The following is a 21,516-nucleotide window of genomic DNA, read 5'->3' as shown; positions in this document are numbered from 1 at the left end:
AACTGAGGAATGAATCACATACCACAGTTTCCTACTTAGAAAAAATTAGGATAGAATAGAACTACTTCTAATCCATTAAATCTTGTTTAATCTTCACACCAGGGCTATATATGAACTAATCAAGACCAAAAACTTGCTTTTTAATTTTTCTTTCAATTATATTCATAATACTAAAGAAGATTCTTTATATAAAATTGGTTTAAATTTTATCATAAAAAATGTCTATTAAGAACTGTTTTACAGCCGGGCGTGGTGGCGCACGCCTTTAATCCTAGCACTCGGGAGGCAGAGGCAGGCGGATCACTGTGAGTTCAAGGCCAGCCTGGTCTACAAAGTGAGTCCAGGACAGCCAGGGATACACAGAGAAACCCTGTCTCAAAAACCCAAAAAAAAAAAAAAAAAAAAAAAAAAAGAACTGTTTTACAGAAAGCAGAGTATTTATTACACAATGAAATTATTTAAGTTGGTCTTAATTTTCTGAGTGACCATGGAAGATTAATTTTATATTTTACAATGTTTTCTCTAAAGTAATGATCATGAGACTGGAAAGATGGTTCAGTGTGCAAGGGTGCTTGGTACCAAGGCCAACAACGCAAGTTTGATCCCAAGGATCCATATGATAAAAGAAGACCCAATTCTTAAGGAAGTTTTCTGACTTCCACATTTGCATGCATCTGTCAATCTACACATATAAAAAAATAAACAGATATAATAATGTAAAAATTGCATACATTGAAATATAAATATTTCTACATGAAAGAAGCAAAAAATTTAACTACGATGCAACTAATACTAAAATAAATTTTAGTAGAAAATTAATAATTTTGAGTTTTATGTATTATATAGACTGTCTTAAAGGTTAATTATACCAATCAATTTAATCCTCAGAAAAACTTTCATAAATGAGGTATTTTTACTATCCCATTTTATATACAAGGAAAACAACTCCAAAGTTATAAAGTAACTAATTAGCTGTCAAATGATTTGAATACAAATAGCACATGTCTAACCGCTAGTGACAAGACTATACAGCTGTTTGCATAAGAGACCTGGCACAGGTCACACGGATAAATAAATATAAGCACAGTTTGAATCCTTGTGCTTGATGTATACTCGATATCAAAACAACTTTTTGCACACTTTAAAATTTCATAGTATAAAGATTACATATTAATGTACATTCCTACCTTCAAAAGAAAGTACATATTCCATTTGTTTTAACTTGGACAGTATACATGGACTTAAGAAGAAATCTTTAAATTGTTATTATGTACAGAGTTGTTAATATAACATGCTCTCTAGAAATGTATGGTTTCAAAATAATTTTATTCCATCTTCGCCTTGACCCAATAATGATGAACCCAAAACCCATTAAGTATTTAGTAACTATTTAAAGTCATACTTTAAAGCACCAGGAAAAGACTTCATAATGAAGACTTGACTATACTGTGTTCTTCTTTGTATTACACCATGACTATATATCCATTTTTTTACTCAAACAATTTCAACTATGTATTATGTTACGGGCATGTGGAAACATATTTGAAAATATAGTAGCAATGTTTTATCTATTTAAATAAAATACAAGGAAAGGAAGCAAACAAAGTCTAAAACATGATGGAGAAGCAGAAAAAGAAACAAAGGATACATATTTTAAGCTCAACTATATTAAATGTGTCACATGTGAAAGGATTAAATATTTAAATTTATACAAAATAGATAAACTTAGCACACATTATGCTAAGCAAAATAATCCAGGAACAGAAATCATAAATAATAATGATACTACTACTCTACAGAATATTAAAAATAAGTCAAATTTGTAAAGATAGAATTAGATCAGCCATGGTAGACTTTAAGAAATATTACTAGATATGAAAAAGAATAATTCATGGTTTAAAAAAAAGATTAAGCCCTCTCATTCATACTAGCCTCAAAAATTAAAATAATTTGAAAAAAGTTTAATCAAAGAATTGAAAGACCTCTGTAATGAAAAATTTGAAACACTGAAGGGATAGACTAAAGAAGACACTAGAAAATACAAAGACCATCCATGCTCATTATGGGTCATTATAGTTAATACTATGAAAATAGTTATGCTACAGAAAGAAATAAACAGATTCAATGAAAAACCCCCATCAAAAGAAAAGGTCTTTAACAAAATCTAACATTCCTTCATAATGAAAGTCCTGTGGATTTAGAAATACAAAGAACATACTTCAACATAATAAAAGAAATACACTACAAGCTTACAGCCAATATCATGATGAATGAAGAAAACCTCACTAAAATTAGGAACAAGACAATATTCTCCATTCATGTTCAAATTAGTGCAAAATGTCTTAGCTAAGGCATTAAAACCTGAGGATAAAAATAATAAATGGATAGACTGAAGTGGATTTGGATGTGGAGATGATCCAATTCTATATACAGAGTCTTCAAGGCTCAACTGTAAAACACCTATGTCCTGTAAACATATTAAGTAAAGTAGGAAGATACAAAATTAGCATAGAAAATCAGTAGCCTTACTATAATCTATAACAAGCATAGCAATAAAGAAAAGAGAAATTCAGGAAAAAAATCCCATTTACAGTAGCATCAAATTTAAATTAAATTGAATTTTTGGAAAAAATCTAGCCAAAGAAGTAAAAGACTTGGACAGTGAAAACTTTAATAAGTCACCAAAAAGGAACTGACAAAGATGTCAGAAGCTGAAAACCCATACTTATGTATTAGTGAGATTAATATGACGAAGTCCCCCCCACACACACACATACACACATCAAAAGCAATCTACATATTGGAGAAGACAACATCTTCAACTAGTAAAACTAGATAACTACATGTAGAAAAAAACTAGATTCCAATCTCTCACCCTACAGAAAACTAAACTCCAAATGGTTCAAAGATATCAACATAAGACCAAATATCCTGAATCTGTTAAAGGAGAAAAAGAATACTCATCAACATACAGGCACAGGAAAGCATAGAGGAAGTTTCCATTTCTTTTTAAAAATCACTTACTTATGTTATATATAAAAGTGTTAAAGATAAACTTGCTTGTTTATTTTGTAAGAAATGTAATTATGACAGTCTTCTGAAAAAATTTGTTACTGTAAAAGAAAGTATGGGTAACTACATAAAGAGGTGAGAGGAAAAAAATCTTTTGAAAGATTTACAGAAATCCATAAGTATATTAATTGTATTTCTGACTTCAAATTCTGTGGGGAAAGATGCCTTGTTTTTATAGGATCTTGGGGTTTATCTTATTTTTTATTTTTACATATACATTTATATTATTACACATATATACAATAACTACCTACAGCAATAGGAACCACAAAACAATCAGGAATAATATAAATGTTACATTCATAGTGTTTTGGCTATTTGTATTTGGAAGCCTTGAAGAAAACATCTTTCCTATCTTGGTGCACCTAATATTCTGAATATAAATCAATTACCTATCATTTCTCATCTTTATCAACTTAAACAATCTATCTAGATCTAAAAACATCTTAACCTCTAAACAATTAAGCTTAATTGCAGAACTAAACTATCTGGTCTTCAATCCCATCAAAGCCTCGAGAAGGAATAAAATGAGTTACCTGAATAGACAGGAAGTGCAATTAGCAGCTTCCAAAATGAGAAAATGACAGAGTCAGTTTGATGCCTGATCAGTTACCCAAAGCTCTTATAGCATAGGAGCATCATCTTCAGCCTTTTGGCCCAATATATCTGACAGACATATTTGTGAGGCAGGAACTATTGATGACTTGCTTACCCTGTCTTGCCAGAGTTTGGCCATCAACTCTGCCTGCATCCAAGCTTGCCCATTTTTAGGCAGAACTCTGTCAGTGGTCAAAATGAGGACATGTTGCCCAGTGGCTTTTTTGCCACATTTGAAGCCATCTCCATAAGGAAGTTTATTGTGTCTCATCATCTTTTTTGAGGTAGGCTGGATTTGCCAGGAGTTAATCTATCTTGTTGTCAAAGAATCTTTAAACTAATAAAAACATTTTTAAATGCCATATTCCGTAGGTCTCTGAGGTTTTTGAAGACCTTATCTATTTGACTTTATCTATCTATAAGATCATATTTCTCTGTTAAACCTAGGATGTATATTCTTGTGATAGAAATAGACTACTTAAAAAAAAAACAAAATAGACATGACCATGATTTGGTCATCTAACAATTAACTTGTATTACTTAATTATCCTAGGCAGCCTGCAATAGCATTTTCAAAGTGTTAGGAGTAAGTAAGCCTTGTCTTATAGTTTAATTACATGGGTACAATACTTTATATTAGAGTATATATATATTGTGTGTGTGTGTGAAGAATAATCTTAAATTTGAATTCTATACCAGTGTATCAAAACTAAACTTATTTTGCATCAATATAAAAAGCTCTATACCAGTGAATTAAATATAATCTTGTGAGGACCAATTAAGGCATTAATTTAAGAGTAGATCCAATATGCTACTTTTTGTCCTATCATCCCTATATAGTTCAATATTTCCCCTTTTTTCTTTTTAACCCCTATTTCCAAACCTAAGAATGAAAGCTATGGTAAAAGAGAGAAATCCCTGAGTCCAACTTTGATTTAGCTCTGAATAAGACCATTAATAACTTATGACCAACTCTCAGTAAAAATAAACCTCTATAGCACAAGAAAGCAACCAAAACCTACACAAACCCCTTTAAGGGAAATATGATGTCATTCTCTTAAGGCTTCTTCTGGCTGATTTGGGACGAATAATACTTTTGTAAGGGCCCAAATAAAGTTGGGAAAATGGTTAAACAATCTAGGAATAGCATTTGTGGTCCAGTTTCTAAATGTTGAGAAATTCCAGGCTTGGTTAAAGTCCTGTGTGGGACAGTCTAATTGCTGGAGCAATTAGGATCTGAAGCTTCATTCCAAGCTGTCCTGTTCCAATGAGGAACCACAGCTGAAGCACTGCGTGCTGGAACACAAAGGATGCGGGATGTCAGTGTCCAGCACGCTGAGAGGAGTGAATCCTATCAGGTCTGGATATGTGGCTGCTTTTACTTTGTCCACAGCTGTTAACTGCCTAGTGTGGCTCAGAGAGGGGCGTGGTCTTTACCAGCCACAGTTAGTGGAATTCTGAGGACTTGGAAAGGGGATAAATATCAGAGCTCAGAGAGAGAAAGGGCACTTTACGGGAATGCTTCAAGGATGCTTCGCGGAGAAGGTTGGAGTAGTAAGAAAGCTGCTGGTTTGTTGGACTGCTACATATCCTGACAACTGAGATTAGTATTTTCCCAAAGAGCCCAACAACCTTAATCAGCCAGAACTAAGTATAAACAGGTCTACATTCCTTTCTCTTCTAACCTTCTTTCTCTCCTACCTAAGGTTCAGGGCTGGAAGAGAGGTAGAGATGTTAAGGAAGCCCAAATAAATTACTTTAAAAAGGAGAGCTTGCAGGAAAGGAATGTATTAACAGGAAACATACGATGCAGGCATTAAGGTCAATAATTGACAAACAGGATCACGTGAAACTAAAAACTCCTCTACAGAAAAATACATCATTCTTCTAGTGAAGAGGCAGCCTACAAAACGGGGGATGAAGAGTATACCAGATCTGCATCTGAAAGAGGGTTAATGTCTATAATATACAATGAACTCAAAAAATAAAACACCAAGAAGCTAGCTAATTAAAAATTATTGGAAGGTAGTGAAAAATAGAGTTATACAAAGAATACAAATGGCTGAGAAATATTTATAATAAGTATTAACATTCTCAGCCATCATTCAGTTGAATAAGACAGTACAAAATGAAAATGTTTAATAATCTTCATCCCAGTAGCAAATAAAGTAAATTTAATAAAGAAATACCAAGAACAGAAAAGGGAAATGCAAATTAAAACCATTTTGAGATTTTATATTAACCAAGTCAAAATGGCTGACACATGACAATAAATGCTGGCAAGGATGTAGGGAAAGGAAACCCTCATTCGCTTTTTGTGGAAAGTGCAAACTTGACAAGTCATAATAAAATTTATTAATTTTTCAAAATGTTAAGAGCAAGTGTACCATTAGTGTCAGCTACCACTTCTTGTCGAATGTCCAAAGGACTCAGCCTTCTGTTCCACTGACACTGCTAGGCCAGGCTCGTGACCACTGCACTCCACTCACAATAACCAGGAAATGGACTCAGTATAAATGTTCTTCAGCTGCTGAATGGATAATAACAGTGTGGTACTATACACAATGCAAAACTACTAATTTGTAAGGAATATGAAATCATGAGCTTTGTGATTAAGTGAATGAAAGTAGAAGCCATTGGCAATTAATTGGTGGCTACAAGTGTGGAAGATTAAATTTCTGTCAAGGATAGCTCTACCTCCATACACATATAAGCAGCACTAAATGGACTCAGTGGGTTTTTAAAAGAGTAAATAGAGTTAAAAGGGAAAAGATGAAGGGGGTGGTGCTACAGAACTAGAGGGGAGGGAAAGGGAAGGAGATAGATTTAATTAAAACACAGTAATATATGTGTATATACATATATGTGTACATATATGCATGTATACATATGTTGCATAAACATATGCATATAAACATATGTGTATATAAAAATATGCACCTCAAACAAACAAATAATATAAAAATCTGTGAGAATAAAACCAAAAGTAACACTTGTTGTTAAATTACCAGTATGACCTAATAATGTTTATTATTAGGACTATAATTATTATTACAACAGTATAACCCACTAGCAATCAATCAAGACACAGATACTTGCTATATTTTAAAATACCCTTTGTTAACCTGTGGAAGGGCAGATATTATTCCCCTAAACTACTTCCCATAGTGGAGCAGGTATCCCATGCTATCTGCTTCTAATAATTTCTATCAAGCTGTCTCTCATCCATAATCCCATATACTTGCTAATGTTCCTCATATGGGCCAAATACTCCATCCAAACCGGCCATGTGTTTCTCTTCCTCCTAATCTGTGGTGGCCTTCCTTTTTTTTCTCTCTTCTCCTCTGGTTTCTCTTCATCCTCCCAAGATTCTCTCTGTCTCCCAAAAACCTGGGAGCCTTAGCCAGACCTACCCCATTTGCCCTACCCAGGTACAAAGGCCTTTTATTAATTAGCATCAAAATACATCAGACCAACCCCCAACAAACAATGACTCAACAATATATATGTCCAAATACAGCAATGCCACACAGTTTATTCATATATTAGAACATGCCATAGGGGCATAGGAGCCAAGATATGTGAAAAGCATTACACTGATATTGAACTAATAAAATGAATAAAGTAACCATAATTAGGGTTGCAAGCCTTACAGAGTTTGACATAAGTGGTAAGTTAAGCTTAAAGGCCAAGTACTTTTCTACGTCTCATATACCAGAAGGCAGAAAGGTCATTCTGGGAAAGAACCCAGGATAAAGCAGGAAGGACAGGCTAGTGAACTGTCAGTCAGTTAGCCAGCGTCCAGTAACACGAAGAATGCTGCAAAATGAAGGTGAAAAGGAAGAAGGTAAAGAAATGAGGAGAAACTACAAGATTATTTTAAGTAATATTTAATATTTAAATTTTAAAAGATTTTTATAGTGAGCCTAGCTGAGACTCTTAAGCAACAGGTGTTAAGGAATATAAGGTCAGGATCAGTCTCTCTTGTAGCCAGATGGAACTCCCAGATGTAGGATCAATTTTCTTTTCTTTTTTATGTTTTTTTTATTGAAAAATAAAATCATTCATATTACATCTCAATTGCTATTCCATCCCGTGCATCCTCCCATTCCTCCCTCCCTCTCTCTTTCACCCCATTCCCCTTCCCTATGACTGTGACTGATGGGGACCTCCTCCCTTTGAATATGATGCTAGGTTATTAAGTTTCTTCTTGGTAGTCTGCTATCCTTCCTCCAAGTGCCATTGGGCCTCTCAATCGAGGGGACATGACCAAACCAATATATTTTATTAGCAACTTAGTGACCGAGCCTACATCACTTATGTCACTTATAACCCGACTAACCAAAACAATAGGAAATGAGAATTAATGGACACAGTAACAATACCTTAAGGATATCAGTTCCGAGGAACGATTCTCCGGGTATGAGTTGTAGGATTTCTTCTGCTGGAACCTGGGGTAACCAGAGGCACCTCTTAATGGTTTCACGCCCTCTTGAACTCTCTCTTCAAAGTTCTTTTCAACTTTCCCTTAGGGTACTTGTTGACTTTTGGTCTCGCCCTGGTATTTAGCCTTAGATGACGTTTACCACCCGCTTTGGGCTGCATTCCCAAGCGGCTGGGGGCCACTACCGGCCTCATACAGTCCATGACCCAGAACCTCAGCAGGAGCCGGAACCCTGAAGCCTTCCCTCGAGCAGTTCTCTCTAGGTGGGTCTTGAAGTACCATGACGAACAGCCAAATCTATCCTACGTCTCCAAAAAGCCCCACCTCCAGTTCTGGGCTCATTTATATATCTCCTCCCAGAGTCGGGTCACAGGATCTTTTCAGCTGGCAACAATTAAGCTCCTGCACAAGGTGGTTGCTATTCTAGTGAATTAACCTCACCTGTTCTCTCACGAGACTGTTCCAATCACACACTTGGAATCCTAAAAAACAGGTTTATCTCTCCTTCACCCAGAAGATGGAGGGGGACACGAAACCACATATAAAACCTTCCACCCAAAATATGTCTTGCCTACAAGAAGCATAGAGGTAAAGACGGAACAGATATTGAGAGAATGGCAAACCAGTGACTGGTCCAGCTTGAATCTACTGGAGAGGGCAGACCACTGTCACTATTAATGATACTCTGCTATGTTTGCAGTCAGGAGTCTATCATAACTGTCTTCTGAGAGTCTTCCTCCAGCAACTGATGGAGAGAGAGGCAGAGACCCAGGGCCAAGCAATGGGCTTGGGGAGCACTCTGGAAGAGTGGGAGGAAGGATAAAGGGAGCAAGGAGGCGGGGGTCAAGGGCACAAGAAGAAAACTTACAGAGTAATCAAACTTAGGCCCACAGGGGGCTCACAGAGACTGAACCACCAACCAAAGAGCTTGCATAGACAGAACCTAGACTCCCCTACACTATATTTAGCAAATGTGCAGCTCATTAAACACGTGGGTCCCCTAACAAAAGGTGTGGGGGCTGTCTCTGAATCTGATACCTACCTCTGTGTCATTTTCTCCTAGCTGGGCTGCCTTGTCACTCCCAGAGAATGTGCTTAGTCCAGCAGTGACTTGAAGTACCAGGGTGGATTGGTACCAATTGGGGACCTTCCCTTCTCTGGAAGGAAGGAGAGGGGGAAATAGGAGGATGGGAGTAGGGTGGGACTGGGAGGAAAGGGGTCTAGGATCAGGATGTGAATGAATGAATGAATGAATGAATGAATAAATAAATAAATAAATAAATAAATAAATATCAATATAATGAAGTGGGTCAAGTAGAGAGCACTAAGGACTGCTGAGAAGCAGGGAGAGGAGGGGGCTAACTACACAGATTGCGTCTACAGGTGTTTGAAAAGGGAAAACTCTTCTTCCCAACTGATAATCTTATTAAAATATTTGATTCACTTTCCATGGGAATAAAAAGTAAGCCAGCCTTCCGGTTCTCTGGCTCTTAGCATATCCCCCACCACCATCACCTTTTGATTCTTCCCCCAAACCTTAGGGGTATATTGCAGATATATCTATGGGGTTTAATATCCATTAACAGTTATCAAAACAGAAAATGAAATTCTTTTTAAAATCCCTTTAGAACTTGAAGAGAAAACAATTATTTGGCCTATTTGAACTGTCAGAGATGGGTTTGCTGATGACCAAATGAAATATGAGCCTTACTAATTTCACTTACAAGGCCTGCAGAAGAGCTGAAGGCCACAGAGTTAGGGATAGAGAGTGTTGAAATCAAGGCCATCCTTCGAAATACTTCTGACAAATGGCCTCAAGAGACTTTAGTAAGAACGTGAACGGAAATTCTAGGATAGGAGAATTTATTCGGGAAGTTATATGTTCATAATTTTTTACATTTCATAACTTAAAAAAACTTCACATGAAACCTAAAAAGGTTGGTGCTTTGAGCCACAGATTTCCTTGGCACTGAGAAATGAAGAGAGCCGCGAGTGTGACTTCTAAAGTGCATGCCGGTTTATATTTCTACAAGAAAAATGATGCTCTTAGTAAACTAACAAAGTGATTTCCTTGAAATATATACTGAGTGCTAATAATCAATAAACACTGAATAATTGATGTTCTAGAGCTAATTGTGCAATGACTAAAAATAAAGATATGAAGGTTAAATGTCAGTTTAAAGTCATTCTTCCTCAAAAATCAAAAATACCTCTATAAAGTATTTTTAAGTGCATGCACTATTGATTGGAATGGTCCAAACACCTGGTATAACCTTTGCTACACCATTAATTACCTCTGTGCCCTTGAGCCTACTCTCACTCTGAAGAGATTCTCACATCACTTTCTGTCCCTTTTCAGATAATCTTCTCTTTCTGGCTTTGTAACAACAAACATGAAATGGTCTTTATTCCCCTCTGTGTTAATCCCATCAACCTCCACTCCTTATGATGTTTCAAATTGTACTGAGCTGCCTTTCTTGGTTTTTCCAGCACCAAAAGTATACAGTGTCAAATCACTCTATTACAAAAATATCTGCCTCTATGTATATGTATAACTTTATGTATCATTCAATCTTCTATTTTTATACACTTAATTCCTTAATCACTTATTGTCTTGACACATTTAGTCTAAGGTTTTTCCATAGTAAGCACCTTCTTAAATGCTGTATCTGACCATTAAAGCCTTCCTCACTACTACCTTTCCCAAATTGACTTCCAGAATTAGCCTTTCCATTAGACCCTCATATTAATGTTGTTATTCTTTGATTAATAGTGTCCGTCACATGATAAAGGCACTGAAGACTGCCCCAATGAGGCAGAAAGCACAGTGTTAATTCTTTGCTCTACTACTCATTAAACTGCGGAATTCTGAAAAGGTTAATTAACTTCTAGGAAATCTCATTTCCTTTTACTGAGAAAATGATGTGCACCTGGTTTCTATGCTTAGAAACTAGAAGAAACAAGAAGAACATTATGATGCTCGGATCTGGGCCCAGGGGTCCTGATCAAACTATGGCACCAGCCAAGGACAATATAGGTAGTAAACTTCAAACCCCTACCCATATCTAGCAGATGGACAGTACATTCTCCACCGTTGAGTGGAGAGTAAGGTCTGACTTTCATGTGAACTCTGGTGCCCCATTTTTGACCACGTCCCCTTGATGGGGAGGCCTGGTGGCACTCAGAGGAAGGACAGCAGGTTACCAAGAAAAGACTTGATACCCTATGAGCACACACAGGGGGAGGAGGTCCCCCTCAGTCACAGTCATAGGGGAGGGGAGTAGGGGGAAAGCGAGAAGAGGGAGGAATGGGAGGATAAAAGGGATGGGCTAACAATTGAGATGTAATATGAATAAATTAATAAAAATAATTCTTTTTATTTTTAAAATAAAAAGAAACTAGAAGAAACTGAAGAAAGGGGATGATCCATTAAGGAAAGGTCTAGCTAGGACTCAGTCAACAGTGCATACCAGAGAACTTTGTGAATGGAGTGCAGGTAGGGTAGGAATGAAGAGGTAACGGAATGCTGCTCAAACAAGGGTGAGGCAGTTCTCGGATTCCCATTTAGCTTTTATCCTTGGGATATTAGTATTGTTTCCTTGGGAGCAAGTAATTTAAAGAAAAATATTACATGGTACAATTAAAGAACCAAGTCTACCTGGAATCCAGCTGTGTGGAGTACCCTCTTTTGTCCTTATTTGCATGTCAAAATCTCCGTGGATGGCAAGAGTATGCATTTTTTATGAAGTGTGTGTGTGTGTGTGTGTGTGTGTGTGTGTGTGTGTTGTGTGTGTGTGTGTGTAGATGTGCTACGGCAGACATGTGGAGGTAATATGGCAGCCTCAGGTCTCAATCCACTCCTTTCAATTTGTTTAAGAAACAGCACCTCTTTGACAGTGACATATGCCAGGCTAGCCAGCCGTGAGCTGCCAGCATTCTCCAGCTTCTAACTCCCATCTTTCATTTAGAGCACTAGATTACAGGCATTTGCTACCATGCCTGGGTTTGTGTGGGCTCTGGGTATATGAACTAAGGTCCTTGCACTTCTGCACCAATCACCTTACCCTTTGAACCGCTTCCCCAAGCCCCTACAATAGTCATTGTGTTCTTAATTATTTCTTTTATTTTTTGAGATCATAATATAATTACATCATTTCATCTTTTCCTTTCCTCCCTCTGTACACTCCAATATGTTCCTCCTTCCCATCTTTGGCATTCATGACTTTTTTCATTAATCATTGTTACATGTATGAATGCATATACATACATATTTTTAAATAAATATCTACACCCTGCTCAGTCTATATAATATTACATATTTTTTTCAAGACTGACCATTTGGTATTGGATAGCCAATTGGCCCTCCCTGGGAACGACTATTACTCCAGCTGTCAACAATCTGGAGTTTCCTGTAGTTCTGTGTATAAGGTGGAGACCTCATGGACATTTCCTTATCCGGTTTAGAACTTCTATTGTTGTTGTCCTTATGTACATCATGTTTAGATACTGATGGTGATGACATTTTTATGTTGGTGACACTTTATGGATATAGAATCTGACATTCCTAGAAGACATTATTTCACAGAAAACTCCTTTATCCTATGACTCTTCAAATCTTTCCTCCCACTCTTCTTCAATAATTGCTGAGCTTTAGGTGTGGGAGTGGTTTTGTAGCTGTATCTGTATAACCTATCACTGACATAAACTAAAATAACTAAACCAGCATGATCTCTAACTACATCCTGTGTATGTATTCTTATGCCATAAATAAATATGGTCTTCACTCCTTATGAAGGAAACCTCTTTGTAACAGATAGAGACCACCACACACACAAAAAAAACACAACCAATCAAAATGAAGCCTAATACCAGCAGATACATCTATAAGCATTTATTCTTAAACTCAAAAACTTGCAGACTGTGATTTTTATGGTCTCATATAAGCAACACTAGACTGCAGAAAGTCAGGCTGGGCTCTAGTACATAGCTGAATCAAGATATGAACAACTTGTCTGTCATATACCATTCTTCCCAATGATCACCAGCATGATAAAACCAGGCCAAATTACACAAAGCACAATACAGCCTCTGTTAGAGCTGTTTCCATTAAATTTCCACTGACCAAAAAATGTCATACAGCAAAGCCATGTGTGTGTGACTGCGAGTGAGTGAGTGTGTGTGTGTGTGTGTGTGTGTGTGTGTGTGTGCATAATACAATTGGACAGTGAAAATAATAGCTTTTTCTGAACAATAGTCCACACATTTTAGTTCAGTGCACATGAGATGATCTCTAAATTAGAAAGAAAATTAAGTAAACTGCTTTATGCTGGTTATAAATCAATGGCTCCAGAGACAATATATTATCATATAGTTCGTATTTTAGAAGTTAAGGGAGAGACACATATACAGAATTTATTATACATGAAGAGTAGTATAATAAGAAAGATGTGGAAATAATTAATTCTATGGACAGAACCTTGAACTTTATAGGGTAGCGAATGTTTACTCGATCGTGACTGAAATTTAAGGATGGTGTGAGTTTCTATACAAAGGGAAAATAAATGTAAGACTACACATATGTGGACTAAAGTAGCATGATAAAAGTTGAGATATTTGGTGGGTCTACAGCACAGACAAGATAGAAAAATGGTAAGAGGAAAGGTAGGAAATACAGTAGTTAAATTTCAGTAGACATAATCCAGGCCTGGAATTGTATTTTTAAAAATATAAATGAAATAGAACACCAGGCTGACTGTCCAGGTGGGGTTGGGAAATGTCAAAGAAAGAATAAAGGAGGAATGATGAGTAAAGCAAAGTAGTAGAAATTTAATGAAAAGGGCGGTATTAGTAGTTTTATGCAACCTTATATAATTCTAAATAAATACAAAAGTTGGACAGTTAGGTTAAGTAAAAATTGAAGTTCTCAAATGTAAAAGAAAACCCAAAGAAATTTTAGCCCTACCCTAAGTACCTTAGGTATGGCATATGGCATGAAGTTTTGATTCTCCTTTCTCTCTCACTGACATTTACTGACTTCTCCCCTACTACAGACAAATTTACTCCACATTGAAAATAGACAAAGCCATAAAAAATGCTTTCCAGTGACATGTCCATAAAAGAAAGGAAACACTCTATTTACACTAATTATTTTGACAATTTTGCACATGTATTTTTGCATTCTACTTATGCTCCCTTCTCTCGTCTTCCTCCCGTAATTTCCAATGGCCCCTCCTCACTACAAGTCCTTTTTCTTTGTGTATCTTTTTGTTTGTTTTGTGCCACCCTGAGTTTAATTAGGGCTATCTGTTTGATTCTGGGTACTGAGATATCTTGTGGACCTTGATGGGCTTCACAGTGGGAACACATCTAAAGAAAATAATTCTCATCTTCCAGAATCCATGAGTAGCCAATAGCTCATCAGGAAGGGGTAAGACTCCATGGGCCTCTTTACCATCCATGACTGACTGTTGACAAGTGCAGGCTTGCAAAGAGCTGTTGCAGGGAATCAGAGCTCTTGCCATATGGCTAGAATTCCAATATCTATGTCATGCCTAGACTATGCCTCTTTGACAGCTGTCTCCGTATTTGTTACCTATTAGTTTATCTATCTGTTTGTTTGCTTATTTGTTGGGGTTATCTTTTCAGAGGCAGGGTCCCAATATGTAGTCCTCTCTGTCCTATAATTCTTTATGTAGAACAGATTGACTTTGAACTCACAGGTCTGCTTCTGCTTACCAAGTACCGAGATTAAAGATGTTGCTCCCCACATCTGGTTTCTCCCTATCATTAAATCATCTCTAATTATATCTACCACTCTTCTGCCATATCTCTAAGCCTCGGATGAGGTGGTATAAATGTCCTATTTAGGGCTGAGCACTCACCATCACTTTTTCTTAGCACTGTAAGCAGCCAAGAGTCTTTGTATTCACTGCTACTGATTGTACAGAGAAGCTTTTGAGTGATGCTGACTGAAGGTAGTATTTGCCAATGAGCCAATGACACTATTATTTGCCAAATGATTCAAAGATGCTGAAATGGTCATGACAGCAGGTCAATTTAACTAAACACTAGAAATAATTTCCCTATTAAGGTCTATGACTCCCCAGCCACAAGACCGGGCTTGTGGTACCAGACTTGCAATCCCTCCTGTAGAGTAATCTTCAAATCCAGTCAGAGTAGTCAGTTACCCCCATGATAGCTGTGAAATTATTGAAGCCATATATACACTTTACATGGAGGGGTTGTGTTATAGGAAGAAAGAGTGGGAAGGTTTGAGAGTCAGAGGGCCAGTCATTGTTTTGTCATTCCCTTGATCTCTGCTCCATTTTTATCCCTACACTTCTTGTAGGCAAGACAAATTTGGAGTTGAAGGTTTTGTGGAAGGGTTTGTGTCCCCCTCCCTCCACTGGAAGTCCCATCTGGCTACAAGAGGTAGCTACTTTGGGCTCTTTAATGCCTGCTGCTAGGAGTCTCAGCTAAGGTCAACCCTATAGACTCCCAGGAGCTTCCCCTGTCCCAAAGATGCACCCTCACCAATTTCCATTCTCTCTCCCAGTCCTTCCCCACCTACCCCGACTCTCCTTACATCACATCCCCATCTTATCTCCCGCCCAGTTCCCTCCTTCCATCTACTTCAGGTGTATTTTGTTTCCCCTTCTTAGTGAGATTCAGGCATCCTTCTTTGGTCCCTCCTTGGCTCTTTTGGGTCTGTGTATCATAGCATGGTTATCCTGTACTTTGTGGTTAATATATACTTATAACTTGAGCAAGTGTCCTCGTGGTATGGTATCTTTTGAGTATATGCCAAAGAGTGGTATATCTGGATCTTGAGGTAGAGCTATTCCCAATTTTCTGACAGACATCCAGATTTATATCTACTGTAGTCACATAGAAGTTGGCACTCCCACTAGCAATGGAGGAGTGTTCCCCTTTCTCAACAATCCTCCCAGCATGTGATGTTGTTCTGAGTTTTTGATATAGCCATCCTAACTGGTATAAGGTGGAATCTCAGGGTTGTTTTGATATGTATTTCCCTGATGAATAAGGACTTTGTACATTTCATTGTTTCTTGGCCATTTGAGATTCCTCTGTTGAGAATTATGTTTAGCTCTGAGATTTAGGGGATAGCAAACTAATGACTGGCCCAAGTTGAGACCACCCAATGGAAGAAATCCAATTCCTGTCACTATTAACAATATTTCTGCTGTGTTTTCAGACAGGAGTCTAGCACAAACTGTCTTCTGTGAGGCTTCTTGCAGCAGCTGGTGGAAACAGATGCAGAGACCCACAGCCAAACAATAGGCTGAGCTTAGAGAGTTTTGTGAAAGAATGGGAGGAAGGATAGAGGGAGCTGGAGGGGCCAAGGACACTAAAAGAAGACCTACAGAGTAAACTAACCTGGGACCATGGGGGCTCACAGAGACTGAACCACCAACCAAGGAGCGTGCATGGGCTGGAGAGACTCCCTATACATATGTAGCAGATGTGTGCCTTGGTCAACATGTGGATGCCTTAACAGTGAGTGGAGGCTGTCTCTGACTCTGTTGCCTGCCTTTGGATCCCTTTTCCCTCCCTAGCTTGGATGCCTTGCAGGCCTCAGTGGGAGAGGATGCACTTAGTGCTGCGAGAGTGGGTTGGTATCCCTTGTCTTGGTCTCTGAAAAGATAGAAGAGAGGCATGAGGGTGGGATTGGGAGGAGAAGAGTGAGGGGGCTTGAAGCAGGCTGTAAAATGATTAAATTAATAAATAAATGAAAAAGTACAATAAAAATTATACATACCCTGTCTATATTTTTAATTAAATTTGTGTATGTATATATATATATTTAAAAGTTAAAAGCCAGAGGACAGAAACCCTGATATGAGATGGTTTCTTCTAAAAAAAATAAAATAAGCACTAGAAGGTGACAAGGGCAGGCTTGTGGGAGTATTGGGGGATGAATTTAATCAAGGTATTATATGTAATACTATAATAATTAATAAAATATTATATGTATTTCAAAGGGTCTCTGGAGGTATTTTGGTAGAAACTTGATCCAACTGGAAAGTTTGAAATTATCTTTTGAGAGAGGTATGGTTGATCTTATTTTTGTGAAAAAGGAAAATAGTTCTGTAGCTTAGGTAGATTCACCACCAAGTACATCTACCATACACTGTCTACTGCCCTGGGTGATTATTAGTCACATCTACTAATAAACTATAATACTTACTACTCTTCAAAATATCAGAAAATTACCATTAACATCTAATATGGTATAATCCTTCTTGGTACAGTCCAAGCCTTCTGAAATTGTAAAAATCTCATTTAAAATAAAAAATTATAAAAGATATCATAAGTGGATTTAAATTTCCTACTATCATTACACTCACCAAAGCAAAACGATATTTCCTGAAACTCCAAATTATATATTTATAACTTACATTTATAAATTATATATTTATAACTATCAATTATATACCTGTAACAGAAAAGTACTGAAAATGTTTCTCAGACACAATCAAACCAAAGATAACAATTACTATAATACATGAATAAATAATAAAATATAAGGGTTTTATTAATTCCAAAGTAATTTTCAAACTCCGTAAATATTTTTGCCCATGTATACGATACTTTACCTCTACTGTCTTATGTGCTTAGTCTTCATAAAATATTCAACATGTTACTACCCAGATGTCTATAAAATGTATTTAATAACTGAAGAAGGAAAATCCATTTTGAAAATGACATGATTACTCAAAATAACTATAATTATCACTTTTTAAGAACTCAGAAAGAAAATAGAAGTCAGGGAATTTGAGGATCTTAAGTCAGACACTGTATTTTCCTACACAGAATTTTTTAAAGAGAAATAGACCAGAAGGTCTTAGACAAGCTTTACATAATAGGTAAAAGAGGGCAAGCATCCTGCAAGAAAGCTCACTGTCTTAAGAACAACCGACCAGCCAGCTTACAGTGCCTCCTTATTCACAGCGATTGGTGCCCTAGGTGGTGCACTTCAGTTTGGGCATCCACTGCTTTGTAGTAAGTTTTTCAGAAGTGATACAGGAAGCTAATTAGTAACAATGTGCCATTCCTAGCCCAGAAACATTGGAAGAGAGGTTTTCTTTTGGTGAAGAATATGGCAAGAAGGCACAAAGGATCAGGGTGGCAGAGGAGAAGGTTAACAAAACCTAACGATCTTCATTTTTACTCTAAACAGCCAAACAGAATGGCATTAATGATACTGAGTTACCCACATAGTCTGGAAAGTTTAGGGATTCCTTCGCCCTTCTCTTCCTAGGTAAGGGGCCATTCCAACAGGCAGATCAACACAAAGATACTATCAACAAGCAGGCTTATACCCTCAAACAAACCCACTTCTCTTTTTAAAGAATGAACGAAAGATAAAGGCCTACACCTGTTGCAGATTAGTGACAAAATGTCAAATGCCTCTCCCAAATGCCTCCATATTATTGGTCTCTTACAGAACTCTAATCTGCCTCTCTATATGCAGAAAGGCATAGACTATGATGAAAGGGAGGGGGTGGAGAACTAAACCTTATCTTAGAGCTGTCAATAAATCTATTGTTAGAGATGTATGTGAATAGAAAAAGCAGAGGCAATCTTTGTCTTTTAAAGAGGTAGTTTTTCTAAAAGAAAATTATACAAAGTGCTCTGTTTTCATCAATATGCTGCCAGGTTTTGAAATAGTATTTTTCATTCAAACAATGAAAATCTTGACAAGTAAGCAACAGAAAATCACTAATACACTTGCAGCTGCAATTCAATCTATACAAAGTCTTTAAACAAAAACAACCAAGAAACTGCCTAGCTTAGCAAAATTATCTCACCATTTGGGACTCAAATCCAAGATAACTGTGAAACATAAGAAACAGAATTTTTATATGTCCACTGAATTTCTTCAACAAATGTTCAAACGAAAATTACAAATGAGAAGATGCAGAAAGACCTACATACTAATTTCAAGAGCACAAAATCAAGGGAGTATTTTTTCTGATTTCACAAAATAAAATTAACAAACAATTTTCAATTATTTTAATTCTGAAAATGTATAAATACACAGGTGAATCTTAGCAAAAGACCTAGGTCATAATTCTAGCTTAACTACCAGTAATATGTATTTAAGGAGGAGTCAGAAAGGAGAAAATGGCTGTTTCCTTTAATCAAAAGATTATTTTAACCCTAATTAAAATGAAAGTGAAAATAAGAAGGGAAGGAGATGAATGATAGACATTTTAATAGCAAAACAAATAGATCAATGAATGATGGTAGGTGTGCTGAATATCTTCCGTTGTGCCCCAGAGCTATTATCTACTCTCTTCTCCCTCTTTGTATTCCAGGATGTTCCCCAAAGATGGAGGAGACAGAGAGTGGGCCCCTCCCTGCTAAGTAAGAAAAAGGCCTACAGGCTTGCCCACACCCTGATCTTATGGAGTCGTTTTCTCAATGAGAGAGGCTCCCTCCTCTCCAACGACTCTTGTTTTGTCAAGTTGACATAAAACCAGCCAGCACATCACTGGCGTGGGGAAAACCAAGTTCTCCAATGGAGTGTGACTGGGTATTTCAACCACACTTCAGGGCAGGACCTATACCAAGATAGTTGGCCCCCAGAAAACAGATTCAGTGGGTTTTTGAGATTTTGGTTTTGGGGTGTGTGTGTGTGTGTGTGTGTGTGTGTGTGCGCGCGAGCGTCTGTCTGTCTGTCTGTCTGTCTGTGTATTTATCCACTTTACATCTTGAATGCCGCCCCTGCCATTCCTCTCCTCCTGGTCTCCCCTCCCACTTGCTTCCCCCCTCCCTGCTTCTTCTCAGAAAAAGGGAGCTCCCCTGCCCCATATCAATCCACCCCAGCACATCAAGTCACATCAGGACTGAGTGCATCCTCTTTTACTGAGGCCAGACAAGGCAGCCCCACTATGGGGAGTGATCCAAAAGCAGACAACTGAGTCCATGCCAAAGACAGCCCTCCCCACACCACTCCACTTGCTAGGAGACCCACATGAAGACCAAGCTGCCCATTGGTTACATATGTGTAGAGCACCTAGGTCCAGTCCATAAATGTTCTTTGATTGGTAGATTTTGTGTGCGTGTGTGTTTCATTTCCTTTGTTTTGTCAAAAATTTCTTATTGGTCTTTAGCTTGTTTTTATTTTGTTTTTTGTGTTTATGGAGTTCTTGGCTTTTTTTTTTCATTTGTTTTCAGTTTTATTTTGTTTTGTTTTTGAAAGATAGAACATACAATTGGGTGGTTAGAGAAGTGAGAAGGATCTGAAAAGAGTTAGAGAAATGGAAAAAAACGATGAAAACATATGAAAAATTAATTTTAAAAAGGAAGGAGAAACCCCCCCAAAAAGTGTGGTGCTAGTCAGGGATGCCAGAAGCTTTATGAGAAGGGGTCAAGTGGAAGACTAGGGTCCTGCTCTCAGAGGAGAGATCTGGGTCCCATCCCTTTCTTCTCTTTCCCCTTGCCTCCTGACAGGCTTGTGGTGATTGGCTTCCTCCACCACATTCTCCCTACTGTGATACACAAGTCCAAAAGCAGCAAAGTCTAACAACCATACTCTGAAACTTCCAAAATGATAAACCATAATAAATCTTCTTCTTCTTCTTCTTCTTCTTTTAAGTTGGGTCATCTCAGCTATTTTGTCATAGCAATGAAATGGTAGTAAACTAATTTTCATTGCAGCATTATTTGAGATGACCAAGATATAGAATCAGCCTCAGTATAAACAACACCAAATGAATAAAGAAAATGTGATATGTGCACACATAAGAATATTATGTATCCATAATAACAAAATTCTGTAGTTTGTGGCAACATAGCTATAAGCCTTGAGAATACCTACCTTCTGGTCTCTTTGGCATAAGAAGTTACTCTGCAGGCTATGGATATAAAAACCTAGACACCAACCCAAACACAAAACTCTCCACCTACAACCATCCTGCCTGCAAGAAGTAACTAGGGTAACGGAACTTGTAGGAACAGCCACCCAATGCTTAGTTTAATTTGAGGTCCACATCACAACAATACTTTTTAATAAGGTAATCAATCAAAGGATGACAACTACCAAACATTCTCACTCATATGTGGTAACCGGAAATACTCATCTCATAGAAACAGAAAGGCCAATAGGAAATACAAGATCTGGGGAAGTTGGGAGAAAAGGAGGATAAAGAGAAGATGGGTAGTAGTTATGGGGTTCAGTTACATAGAAGTAATACCTAATGTTTTATAGCATGGCAGGGTGGATGTGGCTGATAAGAATTAACTATATATATCTTAAAAGCAGGTTCATATATTAAAGCCTAAAATATATTAGTCTTTAAATGTTTTGAAAATAAAAATACAAGGCTATTTTGACAATCTTGTATAGTTTATTAATAAAATAAAAAATCATAAAT

At 37.3% G+C, this 21,516-nt stretch overlaps 1 protein-coding gene across 5 annotated transcripts in view; it reads right to left on the bottom strand.

Moving 5' to 3' along the window:
- LOC311600411 (BEN domain-containing protein 5) overlaps positions 1-21,516 on the bottom strand; it is a 1,156,253-nt gene that overhangs the window by 975,936 nt on the left and 158,801 nt on the right. The window lies entirely within an intron of this gene.

Source organism: Acomys minous (genome assembly GCF_964271855.1).
Source record: "Acomys minous genome assembly, chromosome: 6".
Taxonomy (NCBI): domain Eukaryota; kingdom Metazoa; phylum Chordata; class Mammalia; order Rodentia; family Muridae; genus Acomys; species Acomys minous.
Note: the sequence above shows the minus strand (reverse complement) of the source record. Positions and strands in the feature narration are given on the sequence as shown.